This window comes from Eucyclogobius newberryi, unplaced genomic scaffold, assembly GCF_026437365.1.
Source record: "Eucyclogobius newberryi isolate DKJ021-1_F unplaced genomic scaffold, fEucNew1.0.hap1 SCAF_36, whole genome shotgun sequence".
NCBI classification, from domain to species: Eukaryota; Metazoa; Chordata; class Actinopteri; order Gobiiformes; family Gobiidae; genus Eucyclogobius; species Eucyclogobius newberryi.
This window is the reverse complement of record NW_027316012.1, coordinates 300303-326046: the sequence shown is the minus strand read 5'-3', so window position 1 is coordinate 326046 and position 25744 is coordinate 300303. Positions and strand designations below refer to the sequence as shown.

Here is a 25744-nt window from a genome sequence, read left to right as displayed (position 1 = left end):
GTTTTTAGGTAGAATGTCTTGCTTCGTTTGTACCATCAGTACTAAAGATCGGCTTTACCTAACAACGATCCAGCCCAATGAAAATCGGCAGGTTTGTAATATTTAAACTATTTCTCAAGCAAAATCTTTCAACCGCCACACATACTAAACTGGCTAGTATGGGCATCGAACCCACGACCTTGGCGTAATTAGCACCACGCTCTAACCAACTGAGCTAACCAGCCAAAGTTCTTATGAGTGAAATGTCAAAATGTGCTCATGTGACTATATAAGACTAGAATTTGCTTGAAGGTACCTTCAGGGATGTAAAAGGAAGAGCAATTTTGCACATTTTTGGCGCTTTAGGTACGGTTCAAATGGGATTGCAATAATTGTTCTGACCTCTAAGTCTGAAAAGAGATTTCCTTAAATTGACACTTAACAAAGCACCAAACGTGGGATTATACCTGACATAAATCCACTAGTTTAGGCCAAAAAAAGCAGCAGTTTTTAAGTATAAGGTCTTGCCTCGTTTGTACCTTCAGTACTAAAGATTGGCTTTACCTAACAACGATCCAGCCCAATGAAAATAGGAAGGTTTGTAATAGTTAAATTCTGTCTTAATCAATATCTTACATATACTAAACTTACTCAACTGGCTAGAATGGGGATCTAACCCTCGACCTTGGTGTTATTAGTACCACGCTAACCAGCCACATTTTCCACATGTAAAATGTCAAAATGTGCGCAAGGGACCATATAATATAAGAGTTGGCTTGAAGGTACCTTCAGGGATGTAAAAGGAAGAGCAATTTTGCACATTTTTGGCGCTTTAGGTACGGTTCAAATGGGATTGCAATAAGAGTTCTGACCTCTAAGTCTGAAAAGAGATTTCCTTAAATTGACACATAACAAAGCAACAAACGTGGGGTTTTACCTGACATGAATCCAGCAGTTTAGGCCAAAAAAAGCAGCAGGTTTTTAGGTAGGTCTTGCTTCGTTTGTACCTTCAGTACTAAAGATCGGCTTTACCTAACAACGATCCAGCCCAATTAAAATCGGCACGTTTGCAATATTTAAACTATTTCTCAAGCAACTGGCTAGTATGGGGATCGAACCCACGACCTTGGCGTTATTAGCACCACGCTACTACCAACTGAGCTAACCAGCCAAAGTTGTCAGGTGTAAAAGGTCAAAATGTCCTTATGTGACTATATAAGACTAGAATTTGCTTGAAGGTACCTTCAGGGATGTAAAAGGAAGAGCAATTTTGCACATTTTTGGCGCTTTAGGTACGGTTCAAATGGGATTGAATTAAGTGTTCTGACCTCTAAGTCTGAAAAGAGATTTCCTTAAATTGAGACATAACAAAGCAACAAACGTGGGATTATACCTGACATAAATCCAGCAGTTTAGGCCAAAAAAAAACAGCAGGTTTTTAGGTAGAAGGTCTTGCTTCGTTTGTACCATCAGTACTAAAGATCGGCTTTACCTAACAACGATCCAGCCCAATGAAAATCGGCAGGTTTGTAATATTTAAACTATTTCTCAAGCAAAGTCTTTCAACCGCCACACATACTAAACTGGCTAGTATGGGCATCGAACCCACGACCTTGGCGTAATTAGCACCACGCTCTAACCAACTGAGCTAACCAGCCAAAGTTCTTATGAGTGAAATGTCAAAATGTGCTCATGTGACTATATAAGACTAGAATTTGCTTGAAGGTACCTTCAGGGATGTAAAAGGAAGAGCAATTTTGCACATTTTTGGCGCTTTAGGTACGGTTCAAATGGGATTGCAATAAGTGTTCTGACCTCTAAGTCTGAAAAGAGATTTCCTTAAATTGACACTTAACAAAGCACCAAACGTGGGATTATACCTGACATAAATCCACTAGTTTAGGCCAAAAAAAGCAGCAGTTTTTAAGTATAAGGTCTTGCCTCGTTTGTACCTTCAGTACTAAAGATTGGCTTTACCTAACAACGATCCAGCCCAATGAAAATAGGAAGGTTTGTAATAGTTAAATTCTTTCTTAATCAATATCTTACATATACTAAACTTACTCAACTGGCTAGAATGGGGATCTAACCCTCGACCTTGGTGTTATTAGTACCACGCTAACCAGCCACATTTTCCACATGTAAAATGTCAAAATGTGCGCAAGGGACCATATAATATAAGAGTTGGCTTGAAGGTACCTTCAGGGATGTAAAAGGAAGAGCAATTTTGCACATTTTTGGCGCTTTAGGTACGGTTCAAATGGGATTGCAATAAGAGTTCTGACCTCTAAGTCTGAAAAGAGATTTCCTTAAATTGACACATAACAAAGCAACAAACGTGGGGTTTTACCTGACATAAATCCAGCAGTTTAGGCCAAAAAAAAGCAGCAGGTTTTTAGGTAGGTCTTGCTTCGTTTGTACCTTCAGTACTAAAGATCGGCTTTACCTAACAACGATCCAGCCCAATTAAAATCGGCACGTTTGCAATATTTAAACTATTTCTCAAGCAACTGGGTAGTATGGGGATCGAACCCACGACCTTGGCGTTATTAGCACCACGCTCTAACCAACTGAGCTAACCAGCCAAAGTTGTCAGGAGTAAAAGGTCAAAATGTGCTTATGTGACTATATAAGACTAGAATTTGCTTGAAGGTACCTTCAGGGATGTAAAAGGAAGAGCAATTTTGCACATTTTTGGCGCTTTAGGTACGGTTCAAATGGGATTGAATTAAGTGTTCTGACCTCTAAGTCTGAAAAGAGATTTCCTTAAATTGACACATAACAAAGCAACAAACGTGGGATTATACCTGCCATAAATCCAGCAGTTTAGGCCAAAAAAAAACAGCAGGTTTTTAGGTAGAATGTCTTGCTTCGTTTGTACCATCAGTACTAAAGATCGGCTTTACCTAACAACGATCCAGCCCAATGAAAATCGGCAGGTTTGTAATATTTAAACTATTTCTCAAGCAAAATCTTTCAACCGCCACACATACTAAACTGGCTAGTATGGGCATCGAACCCACGACCTTGGCGTAATTAGCACCACGCTCTAACCAACTGAGCTAACCAGCCAAAGTTCTTATGAGTGAAATGTCAAAATGTGCTCATGTGACTATATAAGACTAGAATTTGCTTGAAGGTACCTTCAGGGATGTAAAAGGAAGAGCAATTTTGCACATTTTTGGCGCTTTAGGTACGGTTCAAATGGGATTGCAATAATTGTTCTGACCTCTAAGTCTGAAAAGAGATTTCCTTAAATTGACACTTAACAAAGCACCAAACGTGGGATTATACCTGACATAAATCCATTAGTTTAGGCCAAAAAAAGCAGCAGTTTTTAAGTATAAGGTCTTGCCTCGTTTGTACCTTCAGTACTAAAGATTGGCTTTACCTAACAACGATCCAGCCCAATGAAAATAGGAAGGTTTGTAATAGTTAAATTCTGTCTTAATCAATATCTTACATATACTAAACTTACTCAACTGGCTAGAATGGGGATCTAACCCTCGACCTTGGTGTTATTAGTACCACGCTAACCAGCCACATTTTCCACATGTAAAATGTCAAAATGTGCGCAAGGGACCATATAATATAAGAGTTGGCTTGAAGGTACCTTCAGGGATGTAAAAGGAAGAGCAATTTTGCACATTTTTGGCGCTTTAGGTACGGTTCAAATGGGATTGCAATAAGAGTTCTGACCTCTAAGTCTGAAAAGAGATTTCCTTAAATTGACACATAACAAAGCAACAAACGTGGGGTTTTACCTGACATAAATCCAGCAGTTTAGGCCAAAAAAAGCAGCAGGTTTTTAGGTAGGTCTTGCTTCGTTCGTACCTTCAGTACTAAAGATCGGCTTTACCTAACAACGATCCAGCCCAATTAAAATCGGCACGTTTGCAATATTTAAACTATTTCTCAAGCAACTGGCCAGTATGGGGATCGAACCCACGACCTTGGCGTTATTAGCACCACGCTCTAACCAACTGAGCTAACCAGCCAAAGTTGTCAGGTGTAAAAGGTCAAAATGTCCTTATGTGACTATATAAGACTAGAATTTGCTTGAAGGTACCTTCAGGGATGTAAAAGGAAGAGCAATTTTGCACATTTTTGGCGCTTTAGGTACGGTTCAAATGGGATTGAATTAAGTGTTCTGACCTCTAAGTCTGAAAAGAGATTTCCTTAAATTGAGACATAACAAAGCAACAAACGTGGGATTATACCTGACATAAATCCAGCAGTTTAGGCCAAAAAAAAACAGCAGGTTTTTAGGTAGAAGGTCTTGCTTCGTTTGTACCATCAGTACTAAAGATCGGCTTTACCTAACAACGATCCAGCCCAATGAAAATCGGCAGGTTTGTAATATTTAAACTATTTCTCAAGCAATATCTTTCGACCGCCACACATACTAAACTGGCTTGTATGGGCATGGAACCCACAACCTTGGTGTTATTAGCACTACGCTCTAACCAACTGAGCTATCGAGCCAAGGTTCTCAGGTTTAAAATGTCAAAATGTGCTCATGTGACTTTATACGACTAGAATTTGCTTGAAGGTACCTTCAGGGATGTAAAAGGAAGAGCAATTTTGCACATTTTTGGCGCTTTAGGTACGGTTCAAATGGGATTGCAATAAGAGTTCTGACCTCTAAGTCTGAAAAGAGATTTCCTTAAATTGACACATAACAAAGCAACAAACGTGGGGTTTTACCTGACATAAATCCAGCAGTTTAGGCCAAAAAAAAGCAGCAGGTTTTTAGGTAGGTCTTGCTTCGTTTGTACCTTCAGTACTAAAGATCGGCTTTACCTAACAACGATCCAGCCCAATTAAAATCGGCACGTTTGCAATATTTAAACTATTTCTCAAGCAACTGGGTAGTATGGGGATCGAACCCACGACCTTGGCGTTATTAGCACCACGCTCTAACCAACTGAGCTAACCAGCCAAAGTTGTCAGGAGTAAAAGGTCAAAATGTGCTTATGTGACTATATAAGACTAGAATTTGCTTGAAGGTACCTTCAGGGATGTAAAAGGAAGAGCAATTTTGCACATTTTTGGCGCTTTAGGTACGGTTCAAATGGGATTGAATTAAGTGTTCTGACCTCTAAGTCTGAAAAGAGATTTCCTTAAATTGACACATAACAAAGCAACAAACGTGGGATTATACCTGCCATAAATCCAGCAGTTTAGGCCAAAAAAAAACAGCAGGTTTTTAGGTAGAATGTCTTGCTTCGTTTGTACCATCAGTACTAAAGATCGGCTTTACCTAACAACGATCCAGCCCAATGAAAATCGGCAGGTTTGTAATATTTAAACTATTTCTCAAGCAAAATCTTTCAACCGCCACACATACTAAACTGGCTAGTATGGGCATCGAACCCACGACCTTGGCGTAATTAGCACCACGCTCTAACCAACTGAGCTAACCAGCCAAAGTTCTTATGAGTGAAATGTCAAAATGTGCTCATGTGACTATATAAGACTAGAATTTGCTTGAAGGTACCTTCAGGGATGTAAAAGGAAGAGCAATTTTGCACATTTTTGGCGCTTTAGGTACGGTTCAAATGGGATTGCAATAATTGTTCTGACCTCTAAGTCTGAAAAGAGATTTCCTTAAATTGACACTTAACAAAGCACCAAACGTGGGATTATACCTGACATAAATCCATTAGTTTAGGCCAAAAAAAGCAGCAGTTTTTAAGTATAAGGTCTTGCCTCGTTTGTACCTTCAGTACTAAAGATTGGCTTTACCTAACAACGATCCAGCCCAATGAAAATAGGAAGGTTTGTAATAGTTAAATTCTGTCTTAATCAATATCTTACATATACTAAACTTACTCAACTGGCTAGAATGGGGATCTAACCCTCGACCTTGGTGTTATTAGTACCACGCTAACCAGCCACATTTTCCACATGTAAAATGTCAAAATGTGCGCAAGGGACCATATAATATAAGAGTTGGCTTGAAGGTACCTTCAGGGATGTAAAAGGAAGAGCAATTATGCACATTTTTGGCGCTTTAGGTACGGTTCAAATGGGATTGCAATAAGAGTTCTGACCTCTAAGTCTGAAAAGAGATTTCCTTAAATTGACACATAACAAAGCAACAAACGTGGGGTTTTACCTGACATAAATCCAGCAGTTTAGGCCAAAAAAAGCAGCAGGTTTTTAGGTAGGTCTTGCTTCGTTCGTACCTTCAGTACTAAAGATCGGCTTTACCTAACAACGATCCAGCCCAATTAAAATCGGCACGTTTGCAATATTTAAACTATTTCTCAAGCAACTGGCCAGTATGGGGATCGAACCCACGACCTTGGCGTTATTAGCACCACGCTCTAACCAACTGAGCTAACCAGCCAAAGTTGTCAGGTGTAAAAGGTCAAAATGTCCTTATGTGACTATATAAGACTAGAATTTGCTTGAAGGTACCTTCAGGGATGTAAAAGGAAGAGCAATTTTGCACATTTTTGGCGCTTTAGGTACGGTTCAAATGGGATTGAATTAAGTGTTCTGACCTCTAAGTCTGAAAAGAGATTTCCTTAAATTGAGACATAACAAAGCAACAAACGTGGGATTATACCTGACATAAATCCAGCAGTTTAGGCCAAAAAAAAACAGCAGGTTTTTAGGTAGAAGGTCTTGCTTCGTTTGTACCATCAGTACTAAAGATCGGCTTTACCTAACAACGATCCAGCCCAATGAAAATCGGCAGGTTTGTAATATTTAAACTATTTCTCAAGCAATATCTTTCGACCGCCACACATACTAAACTGGCTTGTATGGGCATGGAACCCACAACCTTGGTGTTATTAGCACTACGCTCTAACCAACTGAGCTATCGAGCCAAGGTTCTCAGGTTTAAAATGTCAAAATGTGCTCATGTGACTTTATACGACTAGAATTTGCTTGAAGGTACCTTCAGGGATGTAAAAGGAAGAGCAATTTTGCACATTTTTGGCGCTTTAGGTACGGTTCAAATGGGATTGCAATAAGAGTTCTGACCTCTAAGTCTGAAAAGAGATTTCCTTAAATTGACACATAACAAAGCAACAAACGTGGGGTTTTACCTGACATAAATCCAGCAGTTTAGGCCAAAAAAAAGCAGCAGGTTTTTAGGTAGGTCTTGCTTCGTTTGTACCTTCAGTACTAAAGATCGGCTTTACCTAACAACGATCCAGCCCAATTAAAATCGGCACGTTTGCAATATTTAAACTATTTCTCAAGCAACTGGGTAGTATGGGGATCGAACCCACGACCTTGGCGTTATTAGCACCACGCTCTAACCAACTGAGCTAACCAGCCAAAGTTGTCAGGAGTAAAAGGTCAAAATGTGCTTATGTGACTATATAAGACTAGAATTTGCTTGAAGGTACCTTCAGGGATGTAAAAGGAAGAGCAATTTTGCACATTTTTGGCGCTTTAGGTACGGTTCAAATGGGATTGAATTAAGTGTTCTGACCTCTAAGTCTGAAAAGAGATTTCCTTAAATTGACACATAACAAAGCAACAAACGTGGGATTATACCTGCCATAAATCCAGCAGTTTAGGCCAAAAAAAAACAGCAGGTTTTTAGGTAGAATGTCTTGCTTCGTTTGTACCATCAGTACTAAAGATCGGCTTTACCTAACAACGATCCAGCCCAATGAAAATCGGCAGGTTTGTAATATTTAAACTATTTCTCAAGCAAAATCTTTCAACCGCCACACATACTAAACTGGCTAGTATGGGCATCGAACCCACGATCTTGGCGTAATTAGCACCACGCTCTAACCAACTGAGCTAACCAGCCAAAGTTCTTATGAGTGAAATGTCAAAATGTGCTCATGTGACTATATAAGACTAGAATTTGCTTGAAGGTACCTTCAGGGATGTAAAAGGAAGAGCAATTTTGCACATTTTTGGCGCTTTAGGTACGGTTCAAATGGGATTGCAATAATTGTTCTGACCTCTAAGTCTGAAAAGAGATTTCCTTAAATTGACACTTAACAAAGCACCAAACGTGGGATTATACCTGACATAAATCCACTAGTTTAGGCCAAAAAAAGCAGCAGTTTTTAAGTATAAGGTCTTGCCTCGTTTGTACCTTCAGTACTAAAGATTGGCTTTACCTAACAACGATCCAGCCCAATGAAAATAGGAAGGTTTGTAATAGTTAAATTCTGTCTTAATCAATATCTTACATATACTAAACTTACTCAACTGGCTAGAATGGGGATCTAACCCTCGACCTTGGTGTTATTAGTACCACGCTAACCAGCCACATTTTCCACATGTAAAATGTCAAAATGTGCGCAAGGGACCATATAATATAAGAGTTGGCTTGAAGGTACCTTCAGGGATGTAAAAGGAAGAGCAATTTTGCACATTTTTGGCGCTTTAGGTACGGTTCAAATGGGATTGCAATAAGAGTTCTGACCTCTAAGTCTGAAAAGAGATTTCCTTAAATTGACACATAACAAAGCAACAAACGTGGGGTTTTACCTGACATAAATCCAGCAGTTTAGGCCAAAAAAAGCAGCAGGTTTTTAGGTAGGTCTTGCTTCGTTCGTACCTTCAGTACTAAAGATCGGCTTTACCTAACAACGATCCAGCCCAATTAAAATCGGCACGTTTGCAATATTTAAACTATTTCTCAAGCAACTGGCCAGTATGGGGATCGAACCCACGACCTTGGCGTTATTAGCACCACGCTCTAACCAACTGAGCTAACCAGCCAAAGTTGTAGGGAGGAAAAGGTCAAAATGTGCTTATGTGACTATATAAGACTAGAATTTGCTTGAAGGTACCTTCAGGGATGTAAAAGGAAGAGCAATTTTGCACATTTTTGGCGCTTTAGGTACGGTTCAAATGGGATTGAATTAAGTGTTCTGACCTCTAAGTCTGAAAAGAGATTTCCTTAAATTGACACATAACAAAGCAACAAACGTGGGGTTTTACCTGACATAAATCCAGCAGTTTAGGCCATAAAAAGCAGCAGGTTTTAAGGTAGAAGGTCTTGCTTCGTTTGTACCATCAGTACTAAAGATCGGCTTTACCTAACAACGATCCAGCCCAATGAAAATCGGCAGGTTTGTAATATTTAAACTATTTCTCAAGCAAAATCTTTCAACCGCCACACATACTAAACTGGCAAATATGGGCATCGAACCCACAACCGTGGCGTTATTAGCACCACGCTCTAACCAACTGAGCTAACCAGCCAATGTTATCAGGTTTAAAATGTCAAAATCTGCTCATGTGACTTAAAACGACTAGAATTTGCTTGAAGGTACCTTCACGGATGTAAAAGGAAGAGCAATTTTGCACATTTTTGGCGCTTTAGGTACGGTTCAAATGGGATTGCAATACGTGTTCTGACCTCTAAGTCTGAAAAGAGATTTCCTTGAATTGACACATAACAAAGCAACAAACGTGGGGTTTTACCTGACATAAATCCAGCAGTTTAGGCCATAAAAAGCAGCAGGTTTTAAGGTAGAAGGTCTTGCTTCGTTTGTACCATCAGTACTAAAGATCGGCTTTACCTAACAACGATCCAGCCCAATGAAAATCGGCAGGTTTGTAATATTTAAACTATTTCTCAAGCAAAATCTTTCAACCGCCACACATACTAAACTGGCTAGTATGGGCATCGAACCCACGATCTTGGCGTAATTAGCACCACGCTCTAACCAACTGAGCTAACCAGCCAAAGTTCTTATGAGTGAAATGTCAAAATGTGCTCATGTGACTATATAAGACTAGAATTTGCTTGAAGGTACCTTCAGGGATGTAAAAGGAAGAGCAATTTTGCACATTTTTGGCGCTTTAGGTACGGTTCAAATGGGATTGCAATAATTGTTCTGACCTCTAAGTCTGAAAAGAGATTTCCTTAAATTGACACTTAACAAAGCACCAAACGTGGGATTATACCTGACATAAATCCACTAGTTTAGGCCAAAAAAAGCAGCAGTTTTTAAGTATAAGGTCTTGCCTCGTTTGTACCTTCAGTACTAAAGATTGGCTTTACCTAACAACGATCCAGCCCAATGAAAATAGGAAGGTTTGTAATAGTTAAATTCTGTCTTAATCAATATCTTACATATACTAAACTTACTCAACTGGCTAGAATGGGGATCTAACCCTCGACCTTGGTGTTATTAGTACCACGCTAACCAGCCACATTTTCCACATGTAAAATGTCAAAATGTGCGCAAGGGACCATATAATATAAGAGTTGGCTTGAAGGTACCTTCAGGGATGTAAAAGGAAGAGCAATTTTGCACATTTTTGGCGCTTTAGGTACGGTTCAAATGGGATTGCAATAAGAGTTCTGACCTCTAAGTCTGAAAAGAGATTTCCTTAAATTGACACATAACAAAGCAACAAACGTGGGGTTTTACCTGACATAAATCCAGCAGTTTAGGCCAAAAAAAGCAGCAGGTTTTTAGGTAGGTCTTGCTTCGTTCGTACCTTCAGTACTAAAGATCGGCTTTACCTAACAACGATCCAGCCCAATTAAAATCGGCACGTTTGCAATATTTAAACTATTTCTCAAGCAACTGGCCAGTATGGGGATCGAACCCACGACCTTGGCGTTATTAGCACCACGCTCTAACCAACTGAGCTAACCAGCCAAAGTTGTAGGGAGGAAAAGGTCAAAATGTGCTTATGTGACTATATAAGACTAGAATTTGCTTGAAGGTACCTTCAGGGATGTAAAAGGAAGAGCAATTTTGCACATTTTTGGCGCTTTAGGTACGGTTCAAATGGGATTGAATTAAGTGTTCTGACCTCTAAGTCTGAAAAGAGATTTCCTTAAATTGACACATAACAAAGCAACAAACGTGGGGTTTTACCTGACATAAATCCAGCAGTTTAGGCCATAAAAAGCAGCAGGTTTTAAGGTAGAAGGTCTTGCTTCGTTTGTACCATCAGTACTAAAGATCGGCTTTACCTAACAACGATCCAGCCCAATGAAAATCGGCAGGTTTGTAATATTTAAACTATTTCTCAAGCAAAATCTTTCAACCGCCACACATACTAAACTGGCAAATATGGGCATCGAACCCACAACCGTGGCGTTATTAGCACCACGCTCTAACCAACTGAGCTAACCAGCCAATGTTATCAGGTTTAAAATGTCAAAATCTGCTCATGTGACTTAAAACGACTAGAATTTGCTTGAAGGTACCTTCACGGATGTAAAAGGAAGAGCAATTTTGCACATTTTTGGCGCTTTAGGTACGGTTCAAATGGGATTGCAATACGTGTTCTGACCTCTAAGTCTGAAAAGAGATTTCCTTGAATTGACACATAACAAAGCAACAAACGTGGGGTTTTACCTGACATAAATCCAGCAGTTTAGGCCAAAAAAAAGCAGCAGGTTTTTAGGTAGAAGGTCTTGCTTCGTTTGTACCATCAGTACTAAAGATCGGCTTTACCTAACAACGATCCAGCCCAATGAAAATCGGCAGGTTTGTAATATTTAAACTATTTCTCAAGCAAAATCTTTCAACCGCCACACATACTAAACTGAGCTAGTATGTCAAAATGTGCTCATGTGACTATATAAGACTAGAATTTGCTTGAAGGTACCTTCAGGGATGTAAAAGGAAGAGCAATTTTGCACATTTTTGGCGCTTTAGGTACGGTTCAAATGGGATTGCAATAAGTGTTCTGACCTTTACGTCTGAAAAGAGATTTCCTTAAATTGACACATAACAAAGCACCAAACGTGGGATTATACCTGACATAAATCCACTAGTTTAGGCCAAAAAAAGCAGCAGTTTTTAAGTATAAGGTCTTGCTTCGTTTGTACCTTCAGTACTAAAGATTGGCTTTACCTAACAACGATCCAGCCCAATGAAAATAGGAAGGTTTGTAATAGTTAAATTCTTTCTTAATCAATATCTTACACATACTAAACTTACTCAACTGGCTAGAATGGGGATCTAACCCTCGACCTTGGTGTTATTAGTACCACGCTAACCAGCCACATTTTCCACATGTAAAATGTCAAAATGTGCGCAAGGGACCATATAATATAAGAGTTGGCTTGAAGGTACCTTCAGGGATGTAAAAGGAAGAGCAATTTTGCACATTTTTGGCGCTTTAGGTACGGTTCAAATGGGATTGCAATAAGAGTTCTGACCTCTAAGTCTGAAAAGAGATTTCCTTAAATTGACACATAACAAAGCAACAAACGTGGGGTTTTACCTGACATAAATCCAGCAGTTTAGGCCAAAAAAAGCAGCAGGTTTTTAGGTAGGTCTTGCTTCGTTCGTACCTTCAGTACTAAAGATCGGCTTTACCTAACAACGATCCAGCCCAATTAAAATCGGCACGTTTGCAATATTTAAACTATTTCTCAAGCAACTGGCCAGTATGGGGATCGAACCCACGACCTTGGCGTTATTAGCACCACGCTCTAACCAACTGAGCTAACCAGCCAAAGTTGTCAGGTGGAAAAGGTCAAAATGTGCTTATGTGACTATATAAGACTAGAATTTGCTTGAAGGTACCTTCAGGGATGTAAAAGGAAGAGCAATTTTGCACATTTTTGGCGCTTTAGGTACGGTTCAAATGGGATTGAATTAAGTGTTCTGACCTCTAAGTCTGAAAAGAGATTTCCTTAAATTGACACATAACAAAGCAACAAACGTGGGATTATACCTGACATAAATCCAGCAGTTTAGGCCAAAAAAAAAACAGCAGGTTTTTAGGTAGAAGGTCTTGCTTCGTTTGTACCATCAGTACTAAAGATCGGCTTTACCTAACAACGATCCAGCCCAATGAAAATCGGCAGGTTTGTAATATTTAAACTATTTCTCAAGCAATATCTTTCGACCGCCACACATACTAAACTGGCTTGTATGGGCATCGAACCCACAACCTTGGTGTTATTAGCACTACGCTCTAACCAACTGAGCTATCGAGCCAAGGTTCTCAGGTTTAAAATGTCAAAATGTGCTCATGTGACTTTATACGACTAGAATTTGCTTGAAGGTACCTTCAGGGATGTAAAAGGAAGAGCAATTTTGCACATTTTTGGCGCTTTAGGTACGGTTCAAATGGGATTGCAATAAGAGTTCTGACCTCTAAGTCTGAAAAGAGATTTCCTTAAATTGACACATAACAAAGCAACAAACGTGGGGTTTTACCTGACATAAATCCAGCAGTTTAGGCCAAAAAAAAGCAGCAGGTTTTTAGGTAGGTCTTGCTTCGTTTGTACCTTCAGTACTAAAGATCGGCTTTACCTAACAACGATCCAGCCCAATTAAAATCGGCACGTTTGCAATATTTAAACTATTTCTCAAGCAACTGGCTAGTATGGGGATCGAACCCACGACCTTGGCGTTATTAGCACCACGCTCTAACCAACTGAGCTAACCAGCCAAAGTTTTCATGAGTAAAATGTCAAAATTTGCTCATGTGACTATATAAGACTAGAATTTGCTTGAAGGTACCTTCAGGGATGTAAAAGGAAGAGCAATTTTGCACATTTTTGGCGCTTTAGGTACGGTTCAAATGGGATTGAATTAAGTGTTCTGACCTCTAAGTCTGAAAAGAGATTTCCTTAAATTGACACATAACAAAGCAACAAACGTGGGGTTTTACCTGACATAAATCCAGCAGTTTAGGCCATAAAAAGCAGCAGGTTTTAAGGTAGAAGGTCTTGCTTCGTTTGTACCATCAGTACTAAAGATCGGCTTTACCTAACAACGATCCAGCCCAATGAAAATCGGCAGGTTTGTAATATTTAAACTATTTCTCAAGCAAAATCTTTCAACCACCACACATACTAAACTGGCAAGTATGGGCATCGAACCCACAACCGTGGCGTTATTAGCACCACGCTCTAACCAACTGAGCTAACCAGCCAAACTTCTTATGAGTGAAATGTCAAAATGTGCTCATGTGACTATATAAGACTAGAATTTGCTTGAAGGTACCTTCAGGGATGTAAAAGGAAGAGCAATTTTGCACATTTTTGGCGCTTTAGGTACGGTTCAAATGGGATTGCAATAAGTGTTCTGACCTCTAAGTCTGAAAAGAGATTTCCTTAAATTGACACTTAACAAAGCACCAAACGTGGGATTATACCTGACATAAATCCACTAGTTTAGGCCAAAAAAAGCAGCAGTTTTTAAGTATAAGGTCTTGCCTCGTTTGTACCTTCAGTACTAAAGATTGGCTTTACCTAACAACGATCCAGCCCTATGAAAATAGGAAGGTTTGTAATAGTTAAATTCTTTCTTAATCAATATCTTACATATACTAAACTTACTCAACTGGCTAGAATGGGGATCTAACCCTCGACCTTGGTGTTATTAGTACCACGCTAACCAGCCACATTTTCCACATGTAAAATGTCAAAATGTGCGCAAGGGACCATATAATATAAGAGTTGGCTTGAAGGTACCTTCAGGGATGTAAAAGGAAGAGCAATTTTGCACATTTTTGGCGCTTTAGGTACGGTTCAAATGGGATTGCAATAAGAGTTCTGACCTCTAAGTCTGAAAAGAGATTTCCTTAAATTGACACATAACAAAGCAACAAACGTGGGGTTTTACCTGACATAAATCCAGCAGTTTAGGCCAAAAAAAGCAGCAGGTTTTTAGGTAGGTCTTGCTTCGTTTGTACCTTCAGTACTAAAGATCGGCTTTACCTAACAACGATCCAGCCCAATTAAAATCGGCACGTTTGCAATATTTAAACTATTTCTCAAGCAACTGGCTAGTATGGGGATCGAACCCACGACCTTGGCGTTATTAGCACCACGCTCCTACCAACTGAGCTAACCAGCCAAAGTTGTCAGGTGTAAAAGGTCAAAATGTGCTTATGTGACTATATAAGACTAGAATTTGCTTGAAGGTACCTTCAGGGATGTAAAAGGAAGAGCAATTTTGCACATTTTTGGCGCTTTAGGTACGGTTCAAATGGGATTGAATTAAGTGTTCTGACCTCTAAGTCTGAAAAGAGATTTCCTTAAATTGAGACATAACAAAGCAACAAACGTGGGATTATACCTGACATAAATCCAGCAGTTTAGGCCAAAAAAAAAACAGCAGGTTTTTAGGTAGAAGGTCTTGCTTCGTTTGTACCATCAGTACTAAAGATCGGCTTTACCTAACAACGATCCAGCCCAATGAAAATCGGCAGGTTTGTAATATTTAAACTATTTCTCAAGCAATATCTTTCGACCGCTACACATACTAAACTGGCTTGTATGGGCATGGAACCCACAACCTTGGTGTTATTAGCACTACGCTCTAACCAACTGAGCTATCGAGCCAAGGTTCTCAGGTTTAAAATGTCAAAATGTGCTCATGTGACTTTATACGACTAGAATTTGCTTGAAGGTACCTTCAGGGATGTAAAAGGAAGAGCAATTTTGCACATTTTTGGCGCTTTAGGTACGGTTCAAATGGGATTGCAATAAGAGTTCTGACCTCTAAGTCTGAAAAGAGATTTCCTTAAATTGACACATAACAAAGCAACAAACGTGGGGTTTTACCTGACATAAATCCAGCAGTTTAGGCCAAAAAAAAGCAGCAGGTTTTTAGGTAGGTCTTGCTTCGTTTGTACCTTCAGTACTAAAGATCGGCTTTACCTAACAACGATCCAGCCCAATTAAAATCGGCACGTTTGCAATATTTAAACTATTTCTCAAGCAACTGGCTAGTATGGGGATCGAACCCACGACCTTGGCGTTATTAGCACCACGCTCTAACCAACTGAGCTAACCAGCCAAAGATGTCAGGAGTAAAAGGTCAAAATGTGCTTATGTGACTATATAAGACTAGAATTTGCTTGAAGGTACCTTCAGGGATGTAAAAGGAAGAGCAATTTTGCACATTTTTGGCGCTTTAGGTACGGTTCAAATGGGATTGAATTAAGTGTTCTGACCTCTAAGTCTGAAAAGAGATTTCCTTAAATTGACACATAACAAAGCAACAAACGTGGGATTATACCTGCCATAAATCCAGCAGTTTAGGCCAAAAAAAAACAGCAGGTTTTTAGGTAGAATGTCTTGCTTCGTTTGTACCATCAGTACTAAAGATCGGCTTTACCTAACAACGATCCAGCCCAATGAAAATCGGCAGGTTTGTAATATTTAAACTATTTCTCAAGCAAAATCTTTCAACCGCCACACATACTAAACTGGCTAGTATGGGCATCGAACCCACGACCTTGGCGTAATTAGCACCACGCTCTAACCAACTGAGCTAACCAGCCAAAGTTCTTATGAGTGAAATGTCAAAATGTGCTCATGTGACTATATAAGACTAGAATTTGCTTGAAGGTACCTTCAGGGATGTAAAAGGAAGAGCAATTTTGCACATTTTTGGCGCTTTAGGTACGGTTCAAATGGGATTGCAATAATTGTTCTGACCTCTAAGTCTGAAAAGAGATTTCCTTAAATTGACACTTAACAAAGCACCAAACGTGGGATTATACCTGACATAAATCCACTAGTTTAGGCCAAAAAAAGCAGCAGTTTTTAAGTATAAGGTCTTGCCTCGTTTGTACCTTCAGTACTAAAGATTGGCTTTACCTAACAACGATCCAGCCCAATGAAAATAGGAAGGTTTGTAATAGTTAAATTCTGTCTTAATCAATATCTTACATATACTAAACTTACTCAACTGGCTAGAATGGGGATCTAACCCTCGACCTTGGTGTTATCAGTACCACGCTAACCAGCCACATTTTCCACATGTAAAATGTCAAAATGTGCGCAAGGGACCATATAATATAAGAGTTGGCTTGAAGGTACCTTCAGGGATGTAAAAGGAAGAGCAATTTTGCACATTTTTGGCGCTTTAGGTACGGTTCAAATGGGATTGCAATAAGAGTTCTGACCTCTAAGTCTGAAAAGAGATTTCCTTAAATTGACACATAACAAAGCAACAAACGTGGGGTTTTACCTGACATAAATCCAGCAGTTTAGGCCAAAAAAAGCAGCAGGTTTTTAGGTAGGTCTTGCTTCGTTCGTACCTTCAGTACTAAAGATCGGCTTTACCTAACAACGATCCAGCCCAATTAAAATCGGCACGTTTGCAATATTTAAACTATTTCTCAAGCAACTGGCCAGTATGGGGATCAAACCCACGACCTTGGCGTTATTAGCACCACGCTCTAACCAACTGAGCTAACCAGCCAAAGTTGTCAGGTTGAAAAGGTCAAAATGTGCTTATGTGACTATATAAGACTAGAATTTGCTTGAAGGTACCTTCAGGGATGTAAAAGGAAGAGCAATTTTGCACATTTTTGGCGCTTTAGGTACGGTTCAAATGGGATTGAATTAAGTGTTCTGACCTCTAAGTCTGAAAAGAGATTTCCTTAAATTGACACATAACAAAGCAACAAACGTGGGATTATACCTGACATAAATCCAGCAGTTTAGGCCAAAAAAAAAACAGCAGGTTTTTAGGTAGAAGGTCTTGCTTCGTTTGTACCATCAGTACTAAAGATCGGCTTTACCTAACAACGATCCAGCCCAATGAAAATCGGCAGGTTTGTAATATTTAAACTATTTCTCAAGCAATATCTTTCGACCGCCACACATACTAAACTGGCTTGTATGGGCATCGAACCCATAACCTTGGTGTTATTAGCACTACGCTCTAACCAACTGAGCTATCGAGCCAAGGTTCTCAGGTTTAAAATGTCAAAATGTGCTCATGTGACTTTATACGACTAGAATTTGCTTGAAGGTACCTTCAGGGATGTAAAAGGAAGAGCAATTTTGCACATTTTTGGCGCTTTAGGTACGGTTCAAATGGGATTGCAATAAGAGTTCTGACCTCTAAGTCTGAAAAGAGATTTCCTTAAATTGACACATAACAAAGCAACAAACGTGGGGTTTTACCTGACATAAATCCAGCAGTTTAGGCCAAAAAAAAGCAGCAGGTTTTTAGGTAGGTCTTGCTTCGTTCGTACCTTCAGTACTAAAGATCGGCTTTACCTAACAACGATCCAGCCCAATTAAAATCGGCACGTTTGCAATATTTAAACTATTTCTCAAGCAACTGGCTAGTATGGGGATCGAACCCACGACCTTGGCGTTATTAGCACCACGCTCTAACCAACTGAGCTAACCAGCCAAAGTTGTAGGGAGGAAAAGGTCAAAATGTGCTTATGTGACTATATAAGACTAGAATTTGCTTGAAGGTACCTTCAGGGATGTAAAAGGAAGAGCAATTTTGCACATTTTTGGCGCTTTAGGTACGGTTCAAATGGGATTGCAATAATTGTTCTAACCTCTAAGTCTGAAAAGAGATTTCCTTAAATTGACACTTAACAAAGCACCAAACGTGGGATTATACCTGACATAAATCCACTAGTTTAGGCCAAAAAAAGCAGCAGTTTTTAAGTATAAGGTCTTGCCTCGTTTGTACCTTCAGTACTAAAGATTGGCTTTACCTAACAACGATCCAGCCCAATGAAAATAGGAAGGTTTGTAATAGTTAAATTCTGTCTTAATCAATATCTTACATATACTAAACTTACTCAACTGGCTAGAATGGGGATCTAACCCTCGACCTTGGTGTTATCAGTACCACGCTAACCAGCCACATTTTCCACATGTAAAATGTCAAAATGTGCGCAAGGGACCATATAATATAAGAGTTGGCTTGAAGGTACCTTCAGGGATGTAAAAGGAAGAGCAATTTTGCACATTTTTGGCGCTTTAGGTACGGTTCAAATGGGATTGCAATAAGAGTTCTGACCTCTAAGTCTGAAAAGAGATTTCCTTAAATTGACACATAACAAAGCAACAAACGTGGGGTTTTACCTGACATAAATCCAGCAGTTTAGGCCAAAAAAAGCAGCAGGTTTTTAGGTAGGTCTTGCTTCGTTCGTACCTTCAGTACTAAAGATCGGCTTTACCTAACAACGATCCAGCCCAATTAAAATCGGCACGTTTGCAATATTTAAACTATTTCTCAAGCAACTGGCCAGTATGGGGATCAAACCCACGACCTTGGCGTTATTAGCACCACGCTCTAACCAACTGAGCTAACCAGCCAAAGTTGTCAGGTGGAAAAGGTCAAAATGTGCTTATGTGACTATATAAGACTAGAATTTGCTTGAAGGTACCTTCAGGGATGTAAAAGGAAGAGCAATTTTGCACATTTTTGGCGCTTTAGGTACGGTTCAAATGGGATTGAATTAAGTGTTCTGACCTCTAAGTCTGAAAAGAGATTTCCTTAAATTGACACATAACAAAGCAACAAACGTGGGATTATACCTGACATAAATCCAGCAGTTTAGGCCAAAAAAAAACAGCAGGTTTTTAGGTAGAAGGTCTTGCTTCGTTTGTACCATCAGTACTAAAGATCGGCTTTACCTAACAACGATCCAGCCCAATGAAAATCGGCAGGTTTGTAATATTTAAACTATTTCTCAAGCAATTTCTTTCGACCGCCACACATACTAAACTGGCTTGTATGGGCATCGAACCCATAACCTTGGTGTTATTAGCACTACGCTCTAACCAACTGAGCTATCGAGCCAAGGTTCTCAGGTTTAAAATGTCAAAATGTGCTCATGTGACTTTATACGACTAGAATTTGCTTGAAGGTACCTTCAGGGATGTAAAAGGAAGAGCAATTTTGCACATTTTTGGCGCTTTAGGTACGGTTCAAATGGGATTGCAATAAGAGTTCTGACCTCTAAGTCTGAAAAGAGATTTCCTTAAATTGACACATAACAAAGCAACAAACGTGGGGTTTTACCTGACATAAATCCAGCAGTTTAGGCCAAAAAAAGCAGCAGGTTTTTAGGTAGGTCTTGCTTCGTTCGTACCTTCAGTACTAAAGATCGGCTTTACCTAACAACGATCCAGCCCAATTAAAATCGGCACGTTTGCAATATTTAAACTATTTCTCAAGCAACTGGCTAGTATGGGGATCGAACCCACGACCTTGGCGTTATTAGCACCACGCTCTAACCAACTGAGCTAACCAGCCAAAGTTGTAGGGAGGAAAAGGTCAAAATGTGCTTATGTGACTATATAAGACTAGAATTTGCTTGAAGGTACCTTCAGGGATGTAAAAGGAAGAGCAATTTTGCACATTTTTGGCGCTTTAGGTACGGTTCAAATGGGATTGAATTAAGTGTTCTGACCTCTAAGTCTGAAAAGAGATTTCCTTAAATTGACACATAACAAAGCAACAAACGTGGGGTTTTACCTGACATAAATCCAGCAGTTTAGGCCATAAAAAGCAGCAGGTTTTAAGGTAGAAGGTCTTGCTTCGTTTGTACCATCAGTACTAAAGATCGGCTTTACCTAACAACGATCCAGCCCAATGAAAATCGGCAGGTTTGTAATATTTAAACTATTTCTCAAGCAAAATCTTTCAACCGCCACACATACTAAACTGGCAAGTATGGGCATCGAACCCACAACCGTGGCGTTATTAGCACCACGCTCTAACCAACTGAGCTAACCAGCCAAGGTTATCAGGTTTAAAATGTCAAAATCTGCTCATGTGACTTAAAACGACTAGAATTTGCTTGAAGGTACCTTCACGGATGTAAAAGGAAGAGCAATTTTGCACATTTTTGGCGCTTTAGGTACGGTTCAAATGGGATTGCAATAAGTGTTCTGACCTCTAAGTCTGAAAAGAGATTTCCTTGAATTGACACATAACAAAGCAACAAACGTGGGATTATACCTGACATAAATCCACTAGTTTAGGCCAAAAAAAAGCAGCAGGTTTTTAGGTAGAAGGTCTTGCTTCGTTTGTACCATCAGTACTAAAGATCGGCTTTACCTAACAACGATCCAGCCCAATGAAAATCGGCAGGTTTGTAATATTTAAACTATTTCTCAAGCAAAATCTTTCAACCGCCACACATACTAAACTGAGCTAGTATGTCAAAATGTGCTCATGTGACTATATAAGACTAGAATTTGCTTGAAGGTACCTTCAGGGATGTAAAAGGAAGAGCAATTTTGCACATTTTTGGCGCTTTAGGTACGGTTCAAATGGGATTGCAATAATTGTTCTGACCTCTAAGTCTGAAAAGAGATTTCCTTAAATTGACACTTAACAAAGCACCAAACGTGGGATTATACCTGACATAAATCCACTAGTTTAGGCCAAAAAAAGCAGCAGTTTTTAAGTATAAGGTCTTGCCTCGTTTGTACCTTCAGTACTAAAGATTGGCTTTACCTAACAACGATCCAGCCCAATGAAAATAGGAAGGTTTGTAATAGTTAAATTCTGTCTTAATCAATATCTTACATATACTAAACTTACTCAACTGGCTAGAATGGGGATCTAACCCTCGACCTTGGTGTTATCAGTACCACGCTAACCAGCCACATTTTCCACATGTAAAATGTCAAAATGTGCGCAAGGGACCATATAATATAAGAGTTGGCTTGAAGGTACCTTCAGGGATGTAAAAGGAAGAGCAATTTTGCACATTTTTGGCGCTTTAGGTACGGTTCAAATGGGATTGCAATAAGAGTTCTGACCTCTAAGTCTGAAAAGAGATTTCCTTAAATTGACACATAACAAAGCAACAAACGTGGGGTTTTACCTGACATAAATCCAGCAGTTTAGGCCAAAAAAAGCAGCAGGTTTTTAGGTAGGTCTTGCTTCGTTCGTACCTTCAGTACTAAAGATCGGCTTTACCTAACAACGATCCAGCCCAATTAAAATCGGCACGTTTGCAATATTTAAACTATTTCTCAAGCAACTGGCCAGTATGGGGATCAAACCCACGACCTTGGCGTTATTAGCACCACGCTCTAACCAACTGAGCTAACCAGCCAAAGTTGTCAGGTGGAAAAGGTCAAAATGTGCTTATGTGACTATATAAGACTAGAATTTGCTTGAAGGTACCTTCAGGGATGTAAAAGGAAGAGCAATTTTGCACATTTTTGGCGCTTTAGGTACGGTTCAAATGGGATTGAATTAAGTGTTCTGACCTCTAAGTCTGAAAAGAGATTTCCTTAAATTGACACATAACAAAGCAACAAACGTGGGATTATACCTGACATAAATCCAGCAGTTTAGGCCAAAAAAAAAACAGCAGGTTTTTAGGTAGAAGGTCTTGCTTCGTTTGTACCATCAGTACTAAAGATCGGCTTTACCTAACAACGATCCAGCCCAATGAAAATCGGCAGGTTTGTAATATTTAAACTATTTCTCAAGCAATATCTTTCGACCGCCACACATACTAAACTGGCTTGTATGGGCATCGAACCCATAACCTTGGTGTTATTAGCACTACGCTCTAACCAACTGAGCTATCGAGCCAAGGTTCTCAGGTTTAAAATGTCAAAATGTGCTCATGTGACTTTATACGACTAGAATTTGCTTGAAGGTACCTTCAGGGATGTAAAAGGAAGAGCAATTTTGCACATTTTTGGCGCTTTAGGTACGGTTCAAATGGGATTGCAATAAGAGTTCTGACCTCTAAGTCTGAAAAGAGATTTCCTTAAATTGACACATAACAAAGCAACAAACGTGGGGTTTTACCTGACATAAATCCAGCAGTTTAGGCCAAAAAAAAGCAGCAGGTTTTTAGGTAGGTCTTGCTTCGTTCGTACCTTCAGTACTAAAGATCGGCTTTACCTAACAACGATCCAGCCCAATTAAAATCGGCACGTTTGCAATATTTAAACTATTTCTCAAGCAACTGGCTAGTATGGGGATCGAACCCACGACCTTGGCGTTATTAGCACCACGCTCTAACCAACTGAGCTAACCAGCCAAAGTTGTAGGGAGGAAAAGGTCAAAATGTGCTTATGTGACTATATAAGACTAGAATTTGCTTGAAGGTACCTTCAGGGATGTAAAAGGAAGAGCAATTTTGCACATTTTTGGCGCTTTAGGTACGGTTCAAATGGGATTGAATTAAGTGTTCTGACCTCTAAGTCTGAAAAGAGATTTCCTTAAATTGACACATAACAAAGCAACAAACGTGGGGTTTTACCTGACATAAATCCAGCAGTTTAGGCCATAAAAAGCAGCAGGTTTTAAGGTAGAAGGTCTTGCTTCGTTTGTACCATCAGTACTAAAGATCGGCTTTACCTAACAACGATCCAGCCCAATGAAAATCGGCAGGTTTGTAATATTTAAACTATTTCTCAAGCAAAATCTTTCAACCGCCACACATACTAAACTGGCAAGTATGGGCATCGAACCCACAACCGTGGCGTTATTAGCACCACGCTCTAACCAACTGAGCTAACCAGCCAAGGTTATCAGGTTTAAAATGTCAAAATCTGCTCATGTGACTTAAAACGACTAGAATTTGCTTGAAGGTACCTTCACGGATGTAAAAGGAAGAGCAATTTTGCACATTTTTGGCGCTTTAGGTACGGTTCAAATGGGATTGCAATAAGTGTTCTGACCTCTAAGTCTGAAAAGAGATTTCCTTGAATTGACACATAACAAAGCAACAAACGTGGGATTATACCTGACATAAATCCACTAGTTTAGGCCAAAAAAAAGCAGCAGGTTTTTAGGTAGAAGGTCTTGCTTCGTTTGTACCATCAGTACTAAAGATCGGCTTTACCTAACAACGATCCAGCCCAATGAAAATCGGCAGGTTTGTAATATTTAAACTATTTCTCAAGCAAAATCTTTCAACCGCCACACATACTAAACTGAGCTAGTATGTCAAAATGTGCTCATGTGACTATATAAGACTAGAATTTGCTTGAAGGTACCTTCAGGGATGTAAAAGGAAGAGCAATTTTGCACATTTTTGGCGCTTTAGGTACGGTTCAAATGGGATTGCAATAAGTGTTCTGACCTTTACGTCTGAAAAGAGATTTCCTTAAATTGACACATAACAAAGCACCAAACGTGGGATTATACCTGACATAAATCCACTAGTTTAGGCCAAAAAAAGCAGCAGTTTTTAAGTATAAGGTCTTGCTTCGTTTGTACCTTCAGTACTAAAGATTGGCTTTACCTAACAACGATCCAGCCCAATGAAAATAGGAAGGTTTGTAATAGTTAAATTCTTTCTTAATCAATATCTTACACATACTAAACTTACTCAACTGGCTAGAATGGGGATCTAACCCTCGACCTTGGTGTTATTAGTACCACGCTAACCAGCCACATTTTCCACATGTAAAATGTCAAAATGTGCGCAAGGGACCATATAATATAAGAGTTGGCTTGAAGGTACCTTCAGGGATGTAAAAGGAAAAGCAATTTTGCACATTTTTGGCGCTTTAGGTACGGTTAAAATGGGATTGAATTAAGTGTTCTGACCTCTAAGTCTGAAAAGAGATTTCCTTAAATTGACACATAACAAAGCAACAAACGTGGGATTATACCTGCCATAAATCCAGCAGTTTAGGCCAAAAAAAAACAGCAGGTTTTTAGGTAGAATGTCTTGCTTCGTTTGTACCATCAGTACTAAAGATCGGCTTTACCTAACAACGATCCAGCCCAATGAAAATCGGCAGGTTTGTAATATTTAAACTATTTCTCAAGCAAAATCTTTCAACCGCCACACATACTAAACTGGCTAGTATGGGCATCGAACCCACGACCTTGGCGTAATTAGCACCACGCTCTAACCAACTGAGCTAACCAGCCAAAGTTCTTATGAGTGAAATGTCAAAATGTGCTCATGTGACTATATAAGACTAGAATTTGCTTGAAGGTACCTTCAGGGATGTAAAAGGAAGAGCAATTTTGCACATTTTTGGCGCTTTAGGTAAGGTTCAAATGGGATTGCAATAATTGTTCTGACCTCTAAGTCTGAAAAGAGATTTCCTTAAATTGACACTTAACAAAGCACCAAACGTGGGATTATACCTGACATAAATCCACTAGTTTAGGCCAAAAAAAGCAGCAGTTTTTAAGTATAAGGTCTTGCCTCGTTTGTACCTTCAGTACTAAAGATTGGCTTTACCTAACAACGATCCAGCCCAATGAAAATAGGAAGGTTTGTAATAGTTAAATTCTGTCTTAATCAATATCTTACATATACTAAACTTACTCAACTGGCTAGAATGGGGATCTAACCCTCGACCTTGGTGTTATTAGTACCACGCTAACCAGCCACATTTTCCACATGTAAAATGTCAAAATGTGCGCAAGGGACCATATAATATAAGAGTTGGCTTGAAGGTACCTTCAGGGATGTAAAAGGAAGAGCAATTTTGCACATTTTTGGCGCTTTAGGTACGGTTCAAATGGGATTGCAATAAGAGTTCTGACCTCTAAGTCTGAAAAGAGATTTCCTTAAATTGACACATAACAAAGCAACAAACGTGGGGTTTTACCTGACATAAATCCAGCAGTTTAGGCCAAAAAAAGCAGCAGGTTTTTAGGTAGGTCTTGCTTCGTTCGTACCTTCAGTACTAAAGATCGGCTTTACCTAACAACGATCCAGCCCAATTAAAATCGGCACGTTTGCAATATTTAAACTATTTCTCAAGCAACTGGCCAGGATGGGGATCGAACCCACGACCTTGGCGTTATTAGCACCACGCTCTAACCAACTGAGCTAACCAGCCAAAGTTGTCAGGTGGAAAAGGTCAAAATGTGCTTATGTGACTATATAAGACTAGAATTTGCTTGAAGGTACCTTCAGGGATGTAAAAGGAAGAGCAATTTTGCACATTTTTGGCGCTTTAGGTACGGTTCAAATGGGATTGAATTAAGTGTTCTGACCTCTAAGTCTGAAAAGAGATTTCCTTAAATTGACACATAACAAAGCAACAAACGTGGGATTATACCTGACATAAATCCAGCAGTTTAGGCCAAAAAAAAAACAGCAGGTTTTTAGGTAG

At 39.4% G+C, this 25744-nt stretch overlaps 32 non-coding genes across 32 annotated transcripts; all 32 read right to left on the bottom strand.

Moving 5' to 3' along the window:
* Positions 1 to 150: 150 nt before the first annotated feature.
* On the bottom strand, positions 151 to 224 carry trnai-aau (transfer RNA isoleucine (anticodon AAU)). Its single transcript has one exon. It is a non-coding gene; the product is annotated as a tRNA-Ile (tRNA).
* Positions 225 to 1076: 852 nt separating this feature from the next.
* On the bottom strand, positions 1077 to 1150 carry trnai-aau (transfer RNA isoleucine (anticodon AAU)). Its single transcript has one exon. It is a non-coding gene; the product is annotated as a tRNA-Ile (tRNA).
* A 413-nt stretch (positions 1151 to 1563) lies between these two features.
* Positions 1564 to 1637, bottom strand: trnai-aau (transfer RNA isoleucine (anticodon AAU)). The gene has a single exon. It is a non-coding gene; the product is annotated as a tRNA-Ile (tRNA).
* Positions 1638 to 2490: 853 nt separating this feature from the next.
* trnai-aau (transfer RNA isoleucine (anticodon AAU)) lies at positions 2491 to 2564 on the bottom strand. Its single transcript has one exon. It is a non-coding gene; the product is annotated as a tRNA-Ile (tRNA).
* A 413-nt stretch (positions 2565 to 2977) lies between these two features.
* trnai-aau (transfer RNA isoleucine (anticodon AAU)) lies at positions 2978 to 3051 on the bottom strand. The gene has a single exon. It is a non-coding gene; the product is annotated as a tRNA-Ile (tRNA).
* Positions 3052 to 3903: 852 nt separating this feature from the next.
* On the bottom strand, positions 3904 to 3977 carry trnai-aau (transfer RNA isoleucine (anticodon AAU)). Its single transcript has one exon. It is a non-coding gene; the product is annotated as a tRNA-Ile (tRNA).
* An 870-nt stretch (positions 3978 to 4847) lies between these two features.
* On the bottom strand, positions 4848 to 4921 carry trnai-aau (transfer RNA isoleucine (anticodon AAU)). Its single transcript has one exon. It is a non-coding gene; the product is annotated as a tRNA-Ile (tRNA).
* Positions 4922 to 5334: 413 nt separating this feature from the next.
* On the bottom strand, positions 5335 to 5408 carry trnai-aau (transfer RNA isoleucine (anticodon AAU)). The gene has a single exon. It is a non-coding gene; the product is annotated as a tRNA-Ile (tRNA).
* An 852-nt stretch (positions 5409 to 6260) lies between these two features.
* Positions 6261 to 6334, bottom strand: trnai-aau (transfer RNA isoleucine (anticodon AAU)). The gene has a single exon. It is a non-coding gene; the product is annotated as a tRNA-Ile (tRNA).
* An 870-nt stretch (positions 6335 to 7204) lies between these two features.
* On the bottom strand, positions 7205 to 7278 carry trnai-aau (transfer RNA isoleucine (anticodon AAU)). Its single transcript has one exon. It is a non-coding gene; the product is annotated as a tRNA-Ile (tRNA).
* Positions 7279 to 7691: 413 nt separating this feature from the next.
* On the bottom strand, positions 7692 to 7765 carry trnai-aau (transfer RNA isoleucine (anticodon AAU)). Its single transcript has one exon. It is a non-coding gene; the product is annotated as a tRNA-Ile (tRNA).
* An 852-nt stretch (positions 7766 to 8617) lies between these two features.
* trnai-aau (transfer RNA isoleucine (anticodon AAU)) lies at positions 8618 to 8691 on the bottom strand. The gene has a single exon. It is a non-coding gene; the product is annotated as a tRNA-Ile (tRNA).
* Positions 8692 to 9103: 412 nt separating this feature from the next.
* trnai-aau (transfer RNA isoleucine (anticodon AAU)) lies at positions 9104 to 9177 on the bottom strand. The gene has a single exon. It is a non-coding gene; the product is annotated as a tRNA-Ile (tRNA).
* Positions 9178 to 9589: 412 nt separating this feature from the next.
* Positions 9590 to 9663, bottom strand: trnai-aau (transfer RNA isoleucine (anticodon AAU)). Its single transcript has one exon. It is a non-coding gene; the product is annotated as a tRNA-Ile (tRNA).
* An 852-nt stretch (positions 9664 to 10515) lies between these two features.
* trnai-aau (transfer RNA isoleucine (anticodon AAU)) lies at positions 10516 to 10589 on the bottom strand. The gene has a single exon. It is a non-coding gene; the product is annotated as a tRNA-Ile (tRNA).
* Positions 10590 to 11001: 412 nt separating this feature from the next.
* Positions 11002 to 11075, bottom strand: trnai-aau (transfer RNA isoleucine (anticodon AAU)). Its single transcript has one exon. It is a non-coding gene; the product is annotated as a tRNA-Ile (tRNA).
* Positions 11076 to 12331: 1256 nt separating this feature from the next.
* Positions 12332 to 12405, bottom strand: trnai-aau (transfer RNA isoleucine (anticodon AAU)). The gene has a single exon. It is a non-coding gene; the product is annotated as a tRNA-Ile (tRNA).
* Positions 12406 to 13276: 871 nt separating this feature from the next.
* On the bottom strand, positions 13277 to 13350 carry trnai-aau (transfer RNA isoleucine (anticodon AAU)). The gene has a single exon. It is a non-coding gene; the product is annotated as a tRNA-Ile (tRNA).
* Positions 13351 to 13762: 412 nt separating this feature from the next.
* On the bottom strand, positions 13763 to 13836 carry trnai-aau (transfer RNA isoleucine (anticodon AAU)). Its single transcript has one exon. It is a non-coding gene; the product is annotated as a tRNA-Ile (tRNA).
* An 852-nt stretch (positions 13837 to 14688) lies between these two features.
* Positions 14689 to 14762, bottom strand: trnai-aau (transfer RNA isoleucine (anticodon AAU)). Its single transcript has one exon. It is a non-coding gene; the product is annotated as a tRNA-Ile (tRNA).
* Positions 14763 to 15633: 871 nt separating this feature from the next.
* On the bottom strand, positions 15634 to 15707 carry trnai-aau (transfer RNA isoleucine (anticodon AAU)). The gene has a single exon. It is a non-coding gene; the product is annotated as a tRNA-Ile (tRNA).
* A 413-nt stretch (positions 15708 to 16120) lies between these two features.
* Positions 16121 to 16194, bottom strand: trnai-aau (transfer RNA isoleucine (anticodon AAU)). The gene has a single exon. It is a non-coding gene; the product is annotated as a tRNA-Ile (tRNA).
* Positions 16195 to 17046: 852 nt separating this feature from the next.
* Positions 17047 to 17120, bottom strand: trnai-aau (transfer RNA isoleucine (anticodon AAU)). The gene has a single exon. It is a non-coding gene; the product is annotated as a tRNA-Ile (tRNA).
* An 871-nt stretch (positions 17121 to 17991) lies between these two features.
* On the bottom strand, positions 17992 to 18065 carry trnai-aau (transfer RNA isoleucine (anticodon AAU)). The gene has a single exon. It is a non-coding gene; the product is annotated as a tRNA-Ile (tRNA).
* An 852-nt stretch (positions 18066 to 18917) lies between these two features.
* trnai-aau (transfer RNA isoleucine (anticodon AAU)) lies at positions 18918 to 18991 on the bottom strand. Its single transcript has one exon. It is a non-coding gene; the product is annotated as a tRNA-Ile (tRNA).
* An 869-nt stretch (positions 18992 to 19860) lies between these two features.
* Positions 19861 to 19934, bottom strand: trnai-aau (transfer RNA isoleucine (anticodon AAU)). Its single transcript has one exon. It is a non-coding gene; the product is annotated as a tRNA-Ile (tRNA).
* A 412-nt stretch (positions 19935 to 20346) lies between these two features.
* trnai-aau (transfer RNA isoleucine (anticodon AAU)) lies at positions 20347 to 20420 on the bottom strand. Its single transcript has one exon. It is a non-coding gene; the product is annotated as a tRNA-Ile (tRNA).
* Positions 20421 to 21676: 1256 nt separating this feature from the next.
* On the bottom strand, positions 21677 to 21750 carry trnai-aau (transfer RNA isoleucine (anticodon AAU)). Its single transcript has one exon. It is a non-coding gene; the product is annotated as a tRNA-Ile (tRNA).
* An 871-nt stretch (positions 21751 to 22621) lies between these two features.
* On the bottom strand, positions 22622 to 22695 carry trnai-aau (transfer RNA isoleucine (anticodon AAU)). Its single transcript has one exon. It is a non-coding gene; the product is annotated as a tRNA-Ile (tRNA).
* A 412-nt stretch (positions 22696 to 23107) lies between these two features.
* On the bottom strand, positions 23108 to 23181 carry trnai-aau (transfer RNA isoleucine (anticodon AAU)). The gene has a single exon. It is a non-coding gene; the product is annotated as a tRNA-Ile (tRNA).
* A 1287-nt stretch (positions 23182 to 24468) lies between these two features.
* Positions 24469 to 24542, bottom strand: trnai-aau (transfer RNA isoleucine (anticodon AAU)). The gene has a single exon. It is a non-coding gene; the product is annotated as a tRNA-Ile (tRNA).
* An 852-nt stretch (positions 24543 to 25394) lies between these two features.
* On the bottom strand, positions 25395 to 25468 carry trnai-aau (transfer RNA isoleucine (anticodon AAU)). The gene has a single exon. It is a non-coding gene; the product is annotated as a tRNA-Ile (tRNA).
* Between the last annotated feature and the right edge of the window lie 276 nt (positions 25469 to 25744).